The 9,646-nt window shown below is 37.8% G+C and overlaps 1 non-coding gene across 1 annotated transcript; it reads right to left on the reverse strand.

Annotated features, from left to right (window-relative positions):
* Positions 1–8,691: 8,691 nt before the first annotated feature.
* On the reverse strand, positions 8,692–8,802 carry LOC115872621. Its single transcript, XR_004047959.1, has one exon. It is a non-coding gene; the product is annotated as a U6 spliceosomal RNA (small nuclear RNA).
* Between the last annotated feature and the right edge of the window lie 844 nt (positions 8,803–9,646).

The raw sequence follows: 9,646 nt of genomic DNA on the forward strand, positions 1-9,646 counted from the left end.
TGACAGCAGTCGTGAAGAAATTAAACAATGTAACATATTGGGAAAATCTACCACAGGAATCCTCTTTAAAGTGTTCAAGACTAACGATGTCACTTTGAGGAATAATGTTGGCCTGACCCAGGCAGAGGTATTTCCAATTGCTTCATATACATTGTCCAGCAATGGAAAAGGAAGACGTCAGGAGAATTTCTAGGCTTTGAATTATGATGTTGATGAAGAATACTGACAGGATGATGAACTGCCAGAAGAAAAAACAGATTTTTCTTAGAAGTACAGGCAGAATATTCCTTAAAAGTGAGGATGAAAAAAAAAAGTGAGAAGGCTAGACTTGGACCCAAGTATGGTAGACATGTGTCAGGAGAGATCACGCCCTGGAAGAGAGCATCGTGCTTGTGAAAGCAGAAGGTCAGCAGCAAAAGCGGGAGACACGTACTGAGAAGAATTGACGTGACGACTGCAACCCGGGCTCAAGCACAACAATGACTGTGAGGACCCAGAAGTGTTGCCTTCTGTCGTGTTGTTAGGAGCCAGAACGGACTCCCTGGCACCTAAGCACGGCAATAAAAGATTCCTATCTAGACAAAATGGAATTACTTCTAAAACCTGATGCAATGAACTGAGAATCATCTATGAACACCCTAGGCTTAACCCAGAGAGCACGGACAACCTTCGCCTAACAAACACCAGTGGAGATTAAGCCTGTTGAGAGAATCACTGGATTATTGAGACGAAAGAAATGACATCATTCTCTTTTCATTTTAAAATCTCAAATGAAATGTGTGAAGATTAAATTAACCATCAAAAACAATTTAGTAGAAACCACCTTGCTTTTATATATACCAGCCTTATAAGGTAATTAGTGCCATTCCACCATTGCAAATGTGGAATCTGGAGTTTGGGGAGTGTATTTTGCTCAGTGTCATGTGGCTGGTGGGTGCGGTAGAAAGATTTCAAACTTTGTGTGGACCAGCATTAAAGCTCATGGTCTTTCAACTTGACTCATCTATTGTCATTTTCAACAACTGCTAAATTGTTTCTGCAATAAACGTATCTGACCTCCTCTGGCTTCCCTATTGCCATGACGCAAGAGTCAGACAAGCCTCCATGGGCCCTCCTTCTTTTCCTATTTTGATAATTTACGTTCCAACCACTCCACTCTACATTTATGCTGGGTTTGATAATTTGTTTCAATGGCCACACAGAGCTCACGTACTACACTCCCAATTAAGGTGGTTTTTTTTAAAGCAATTAGTAGATTACAACAAATCGGGATCAACAAACAGTAAGAATACAATCGTTGGTCTCCTCAGCCAACAGCCAAAAATCTCTCTCCAGTCCTTAGTCTCTCAGATACGTGGTCCCTTGGCCTTTGCCTCCATGGAACAGGAAGTCAGCTCACCTGTCACTTTGTCCCACAGTTCCATAGTCTCAGGCCCGATTAAGGTTAGGTACCTTATAGTCTAAATCTTTGTACCACAGCCTGTGATGCATCTGGTCTCAAGGGCTTCTGCCATTTCAGATAGATCTTGAACATGCTTTTCCAAGATCCTAAGGCTTCTTTTTTATCTTTTGTTGCTTCAAAGATGACTCACCCTTATAGCCAGGAGGGTGGTAAAGAAAACTGACCAATCCCCTCTATTAGTGTTACTCATGCCCTGTTTGCCTAGTCCTATGCAATCCTTTGGTGGGAGTTACAGAAATTTGTGCTAAAGACCCCTATTAAGAAATTTTACTCTACCACACTTTCAGTATACATAAATATTAGAAAATAATGATGGAAGAATGAGACCCAATATCACTTTATTTTATTTTTTATTTTTAATTCCACGTGCCACGAGAATTTCATTCTCTGAGCAGGGCTAAATGTCTACACAAATATTTGTGTCAAAAAACCCCACATAAATTGGTACCTGACTGCAGAAATTGAATAGACGTCAGCATAAATTTTCCTGAAATCATTCTAGTTTGGGCCCTGAAAGTTATGTGTCCCCAGTAATTCCTCAGCATAGTTGGTCACACTAGGTTAATTAAACTATACCTACACAAAAAAGGAAAGGTAATAGTAAAAGGGTTAAAACATCCTTTGTGATAAATAAGCAAAAATTTATGTGAGAATTAAGACAGGTCTTATGCACAAATGACAATTTCCTTCATAATGATTTATTCATATGCTACATGACTTCTTAGATTTTCATTGCATTGCCCTTAATTTCAAGTTTCAGAACTCAACGTGTATGCTATTATTAACCCATTGATATGGATAATAGTAATTAAAATTATTATTATTATTAACCCATTGATATGGATAACCTGTATAATTTGTAAAAAGTTCTGCTTTTTTACTGGTAAAGCACTTGGCTGATAATTGAAAGTTTGGTGATTTAATTCCACCAGTCACATGGTAGTTTGCTTCTGTAAAGCTTTATAGCCCGAGAATCCTGTGGGGGTCAATTCTCCTCTGTAGGGGGACCAGACTGGAAAGCAATGGATTTGGTTTTGGGTACTCTGTAATGAATTTCACTCTTTTTCAAAAGTTTTCATAAAATTGAAACTTTGAAATTCCTTTTTCATATTTAATATCAGAAGAACTGTGCAATTTTACACTTCTAACTAAAAAGAAAACAGCCCAGTTACGTCTATAATCACACAATATCTGGGCTACTTTCGTTCTTGTCCCAATTTCCAGGAAATAGGTTTTTTTTTATAAGAAAGGCAACTGTTAGAGGGTCCACGTTAAGAAATGTATTATCAAAAACAAAAAAAAAAAGAAATTCATTATCTTAAAGTAGACTCACTCAGTACCATTGGATGGTTTCTAACCCTATAGGACAGAGTAAAAAGGTAACCGGGAGTTGCTGAGATGGTAAATCCTAAGGCAGTACAAAGTCTTAGCTTTCTCCCATGGAGCAACTGATGGTTTCTCACGGCTGACCTGGATGTTGCCAGCCTTACGTGGAACCAACTATGCTACCAGGGACCCTTCTTTTAAAAAAAAGTGGTTCTCTAAATAAATGTATTCAGGAAAAGAAAAAAAAAAGGAAGGAAGGAAGCCATGCATTATCTTGATGGGACCTCCGTCTTCCTGTACTGGCATGGCATCTAGGGACAATCATCAGATTCAGTAAACCAATGTTTTAATATTTGCTGGAAAGTCACTTGATAATATGTGTTTGAATATATCATCCCCATTTAATTCCAAGTCCAACCTACCTCCTTCCATTGTGTCGATTCCAACTCATAGTGGGCCTTATAGAACAGAATAGAACAGCCCCCTTGGGCTCCCAAGGATGTAAATCATTATGGCACAGGCAGGTCTCATCTTTCTCGCTTGAAGTTAACATCCCAACTCATAATCCACTATACCACCAGGACACTTAATTTGATAACGGAGACAGAACATATGCGAGATAAACTTTTAGTCCATGGTGTAATTATCCTACTATTCCAAAACTCAGTTTTCTTAGATATCTATGTTTTCTCACATCACACTATCAATACTTTGATATTATCAGAATTTTTTATCTGGAGGACAAGGGAAAATTACAAAGTAAAAAAAATTGTCTCAAACATATTTTACTTTTTCTTACACGTCTTCATTTCTATTTGCATTACCCTTCTCTTATTTTCTTTCACTTGATTTAAGGAATGTTTTCCTCTTTCCCAAGGGACTCTTTTACCAGTATTCTACTGTTTACTTCATGATCTCCCTACCTCCCATTCAAGTATAGTTACAGTTAGACCCAGTTATACCTTTTGCCCATAAATTCAAAGTGATTCTATTTGTATTGTCCTGTGTTGTCTATAGTCCTAAAGTTCAAACTTGTCAAGTTTATGTATTGCAGCAAATTCTGTTTTTTAAACTAGGCTAAACTCCTTTGAGTTAAACTTCTAGTTGTTTCCTACATTTTGTCTCTGGATCATCCCAAAGGAATAAGAAACCTGATGGCTTTGCCAGACAAGGAAGCAGAAATGACAGTGGAAATGTTACACAGAAACATCTCATAGTTAATCTTGGCTAGTGAAGAGGACAAAGAAGCTGTCCCCATTGGAACAGAGAGAGCAAGGTGCTTAGTGCCTAGAGATAAGGTTGAAAAAAATATAGCATTTAGTAGTACGAATATTTAATGAAATGTTAAGTCTAATTTGAGAAAGACTTAGAGTCAAGGGGTTTTATTCATGATTTTTATAATCACATTTATATCACATTTTATATCACATTTCAGAGGTAATTTTTAATTTGACTTATTAAAATAGACAGTTCTATCCAAAACTTAATTCCTTGGAGCGAATGTGTACTTCTTTGTTCATAAAAGGGTATGATATATATTAAGGTGAAAAAAATTGCTGAAAGACTTTTTGAGCTTGATTTCTCTGAAAATATCTGGGTCCTACAGATATTGCATATTTTTTACGTAAACAGAAAATGTGGAAATATTTTTGTACATATTTCAAGCCTCATTCAGAATCTGGATGCTATTTGAGTTGGTGTCAAGGATGCATGAAATTAAATCTAGGAAAGCTCAGCTTTAAGAAATGCCAATTTCTCTGTGCATCAGGTAGTTAGATTCTGGGTAAAAATTAGAACTGGCTATTTTCCAATGGAAATTAATGACACTAGTAAGAGTGGAATCATAATTCTGCACATAAAAATATACTAGAAATTTGAAGAGCTTAGGGTTCTATAAAAATGAAAGTAAATGGTCTGTGGGCTGGAAGTCTGTCTACTTTTTGACTTAGGAGGAAATGTAGATTTTTAGGAAGATATGAAAAAGCCAGCCTCATAGAAAGCATGCTTTCAACAGTATTGAAAGACATATTTTAAAATAGTTTTCAAACAGGCACTTTAATTTAAAGGCTGAAAAGTAGACAGTACATTTTATGAATAATTTTGAGCTTAAATATTCAAGATTTCAAATCAGGATCTATTTTTTATTATTGTATTTGAAATGACTAAATTTTAAACTATATAGCAGAGAGATTTCCATAGGTATCATTTTTATTCATATGAGCTATAATAATGTAAGATTCAGAAATATTTTCATATCTATATTTCATTTTAAAATGTACTGTAACATAAATTATAAAAAGGAGAAAACATGATCAATACTTTTCAGTGTAATTTTAATCATGGAATTGCTTTATGCCATGGAAATTTACCACAGAATACAGTAGATTTTTTCCCCATATATTGCAAGGTTTCTAAGTTCTAGATAAGTGTGTGGGTTTTTTTCATCACGTTTCCTTGGCATTATAAAAGTATGCTTTTTCGGTTTCTTGTGCATCTCATTTGTCATTGCATCCTTTTAACAGCTGCATGAAATAATTATGACTTGTGTCGTTCTTCCTTTTTAAATATAAGGACACGGAGCCTCAGGGAGGCAATGAGAATTAACTACGAGGACTTGATTAATAGGTTGAATTCACAATTGCTGCCCGCCCAACTCAGTGTTCTTTTCATTATGGCTGTATGGCTTCCTTTCAGATTGTCATAATCAGACTACTTAGCTCACTACGAATATTTTCTCAGTTTGAGAACAATGGGGTTTATAAAAACTGCACTGGCTTGTATGATGCATCTGAGAGAAAAGTCGCAGTTGAGGCCATTAGGAAGCCAATGTTTCACAATTAAACAAGTTCAGATCTATAAACTTGAAAAGTGAGCAAGGTGCCCTTCAAAGCCTTCTAAAGAAGACCGTCAGTGAGATATTATCATGGTGATGAAGGCAGATATCATAGCAGCAGTAACAGCATTTACAATATACAGGGAAACCAAACAAACTAGAGTGATTAACAGTAGAGTAGAGGACATATGGGAACACATAAAAGGGCCATCGAAACTACTTTAGGGACTTATGAAGTACTTCGTGAAGAAAGGCCAAAAGGATGAGTGAGAAGCAAGGTGAGGAGTATTCCTAGCCGAGGGAAGAACCTGGGCTCCTTCCCGGAGAACAAGCCATATTTGCAAAACTGCAAGTTCATTCGAATGACGAATGAGGAAAGAGGGTCGATGAAGCATTTCCATGATTGTAAAGGAGGCTGAAGGACAAAAAAAGGAGCCCTGGTAGCATTATGGGCTAGACATTAGTGTTTAACTGCAAGGTGTGAGGTGCAAACCTGTCAGCTTCTCACAGAAGAAGCTCTCTTCCATAAAGATTTACACTTTCAGAAACCCTATATGGGGTCTGTAAGTCAGAATCAATTTAATAGCTGTTAGTTTGCTTTCTGGGGTTTGAAGGGCAAGAAAGAGTGAGGCAAAGTAACATGGAGGGCAAAACTGAATACAAAAACCCTTAATCTATCAATGCTAATTTCAAGCTTCATGCTACTAGGAGGGCATATCTCACAGTGTTGGTGTAGCCATTAACCAAAGAAGCAAGTGTTTATTAAATACTTATTGTATTTCAGTTTCTAAAGGACATACCATATCATTGAAACCTCATGATTCTTTCTGTAGGTTCCCATTGCAACATTGTCTAAACCCACTCAAAGTGACCCTATCTGGAGGTTCCAAGACCACAACTCTTTCCGGGAGCAGATAGCCTCCTCTTTTTTCCATGGTGGGTTCAAACCACCAACTTTGGGTTTCAGTTGCTAGGTGCCGTCAATTCTAATCCATAGTGAACAAAACACTGCCTGATACTGTGCCTTCCTCACAATCATTGTTGTTTGAGCCCACTGTTAAAGACACTGTGTCCATCTATTTTCTTCTTTGTCTTTTTCAAAACCTTGGTCTTCATCAATGAGCGCTCCAGATCCTTCTTGATTTCAGCAAGCAAGAATGTGTCATATCGAAGGTTGGTCATAAGCCTAAAGCTGATGCTGAGTTTAAATAGTCCAGCTTCTTGGACTATTTTCTCAGCACACAGAATGAATACATTGGAGGAAAGGATACAACCTGACACACACCTTTCTTGATTGTAAAACCTGCAGTATCCCCTTGTCCTGTTCACACAGCTGCCTCTTGATCCATACTCAGGTTCTGCATGAGCACAACTTAACCAATTAGTTGAAGCGATTGTTTAACTGAATCGTTGGGGTTTTCTACATATAAGATTTTGTTGTCTGCAAATAAAAAAATATTTATTTTGTGCCTGTGCAAACACCTTTAATTTCTTTTTGATGTCTTATGACTCTAGCTAAAACGTCCAGAATATTAAATAAAAGTGGTGCTAGTTCCCGTTCAAAGCTGCTTCCAGGGAGAAAAATGAGGGTTTCCACTCTCCTAAGAGCTACGCTCTCGGAAACCCACAGGGGCAGTTCCACTTCCTTCTATCTGGTCGCTGTGTGGTTATTGACTCAATTGCAGTGAATTTGCTTTTTCTTTTTTGAGTCCTGTGCCATCCTTACAATTGCTACTTGAGCCCTTCATTGCAGCCAATGTGTCAATCTATTGCATTGAGACTCCTCCTCTTTTTCGCTGACCCTTTACTTTGTTGTTGGTACCATGATACCATTTTCCAGAGACGGGTTTCTCTGTATAACAGGCCCAAAACTTTTGAGGCAAAGTCTCGGTGTCCTCTCTTCCTAGGAACATGATGGCACAAGGAACAAGAAACCCTCCTTCCTAGGAACAAAGCAGATTTGTTTGTTCTGACAGTGTATGGTACTTTCAATATTCATAACCAACAGCATGATTCAAATGCATACATTCTTCTCCTGTCTTCCTTATGTATTGTTCAGCTTCCACACGCATATGATGCTATGACTCAAATTCGATCTTGCAAGTCTGGCTAGACCAGAGGAGGTACACTGGTACAGATAGGAACTGAAAATACAGGGAATCCAGGACGGATGAGCCCTATTGGACCAGTGGTGTGAGTGGCAAAACAGGGAGGGTAAAGGGAGAATGGGTAGGAAAGAGGGAACCGATTACATGGAACTGTGTGTGACCTCCTCCCTAGGGGACAGACAACCGAAAAGTGGGTGAAGGGAGACGTCGGACAGGGCAAGATATGACAAAATACCCATTTATAAACTATCAAGGGCTCATGAGGGAGGGGGGAGCGGGGAGGGAGGGGAAAATGAGGACCTAATGTCGGGGGTTTAAGTGGAGAGAAAATGTTTTGAGAAACGATGTACAAATGCGCTTTACACAATTGATGTGTGTATGGATTGGGATAACAGTTGTTGTATGAGCCCCTAATAAAATGTTAAAAAAATTAAAAAAAAAAAAAGAAAGAAAATGTCATGTTTTGGGTGAAATGCAGCTTAGTTATCAAAGTGACATCTTGGTTCTTTAAACTTTTTAAAGAGGTCTTTGTATCAGATTTAATGAATAAATTTCTTTTTAAAATTAAATACTTTTATTGGAGGCTCTTACAGCTCTCATCGTAATACATACATTCATCCATTGTGTCAATCACATTTGTACATATGTTGCCATCATCATTTTCAAAGCATTTTCTTTCTACTTGAGCCCTTAATATCAGCTCCTTATTTTTCCCTCCCTCCCTCCCTCATGAATCCTTGATAGACTATAAATTATTATTTTCATATCTTACATCATCCGCTCTTCCCCTTCACCCAGTTTTCTGTTGTTCGTCCCCCTGGGAGGGGGTTAACTATTGATCCTTGTGATTGATTCCCCATTTCTCCCTCCACCTTCTCCTTCCCCTCCTGGTATCTATCTCTATTCTCATTATTGGTCTTGAGGAGTTTATCTGTCCTGGATTCCCTGTGTTGTGGGCTCTTAAAATTACACAACACTTCATGAATTTGCGTGTCATCCTTGCACGGGGGTCATGCTAATTTTCACTGTATCGTTCCAATTTAAGTATATGTGCCAGCCACTGAAGTAAGCACTAATTTAATTTCTTGATTTCTGCTTTCATGAACATTGGTTATGCATCCAAATAATATGAAATCCTTGAAAACTTTAAGCTTTTCCCCATCCATCATGTTATTGTGTATTGGTTCATTTGTGAGGATTTTGGTTTACTTTACCAAATGGAGTTGTAATCCATTCTGAAGGTTATAAAATTTTATTTTCATAAAGTGCTTCAAATCTGCTTCAAATTCAGCAAGCAAGGTTGTACCATGTACATGTCACAGGTTCTTAATAAACCTTTCTCCAGGCCTGAGTTCACATTCTTCTTCATAGAGTTCAGGTTCTTGAATAACTTACTCAGGATACGGGTTAAATAAGTATCATGAAAAGATATAACGCTGATGCACATCTTCCCTGCTTCTAAACCATGCAGTATCACCTTGTTCTGTTTGAACCGCTGCCTCTTGGTCTGTGCACAGATTCTGCAGGAGCACAATGAAGTGTTCTGGAAGTACCATTCTTCCCAATGTTATCAATAGGTTGTTAGGGTCTACAGAGTTGAATGCCTATGTAGAGTCAATGAAACACATGTAAATGTTTTTTGGATAGTCTCTGCTTTCAGCTGTGATTGATCTGACTGAGCACATCAATAATATCCATTCCAAGATGTCTGTGTACTGTGAGACCCCAAAGATAGATCAGTTAAGGCCTTTACCATTTGGGAGAAATCTCAGATTGGTACAACCATCCAATCAATTAAAAACTGGTCCTTGTAAGGGAGAATAGTCTCATTTGAAGTGTTTTTAAGAATGCTGAGTGGAACATGGTAGGATATAACACTTAATATTGTAAGCTATGCCAATTGAAGGGAGCACTTAC

This window comes from Echinops telfairi, unplaced genomic scaffold (assembly GCF_000313985.2).
Source record: "Echinops telfairi isolate 266 unplaced genomic scaffold, ASM31398v2 ScPeMD7_7427;HRSCAF=8465, whole genome shotgun sequence".
Lineage (NCBI taxonomy): Eukaryota > Metazoa > Chordata > Mammalia > Afrosoricida > Tenrecidae > Echinops > Echinops telfairi.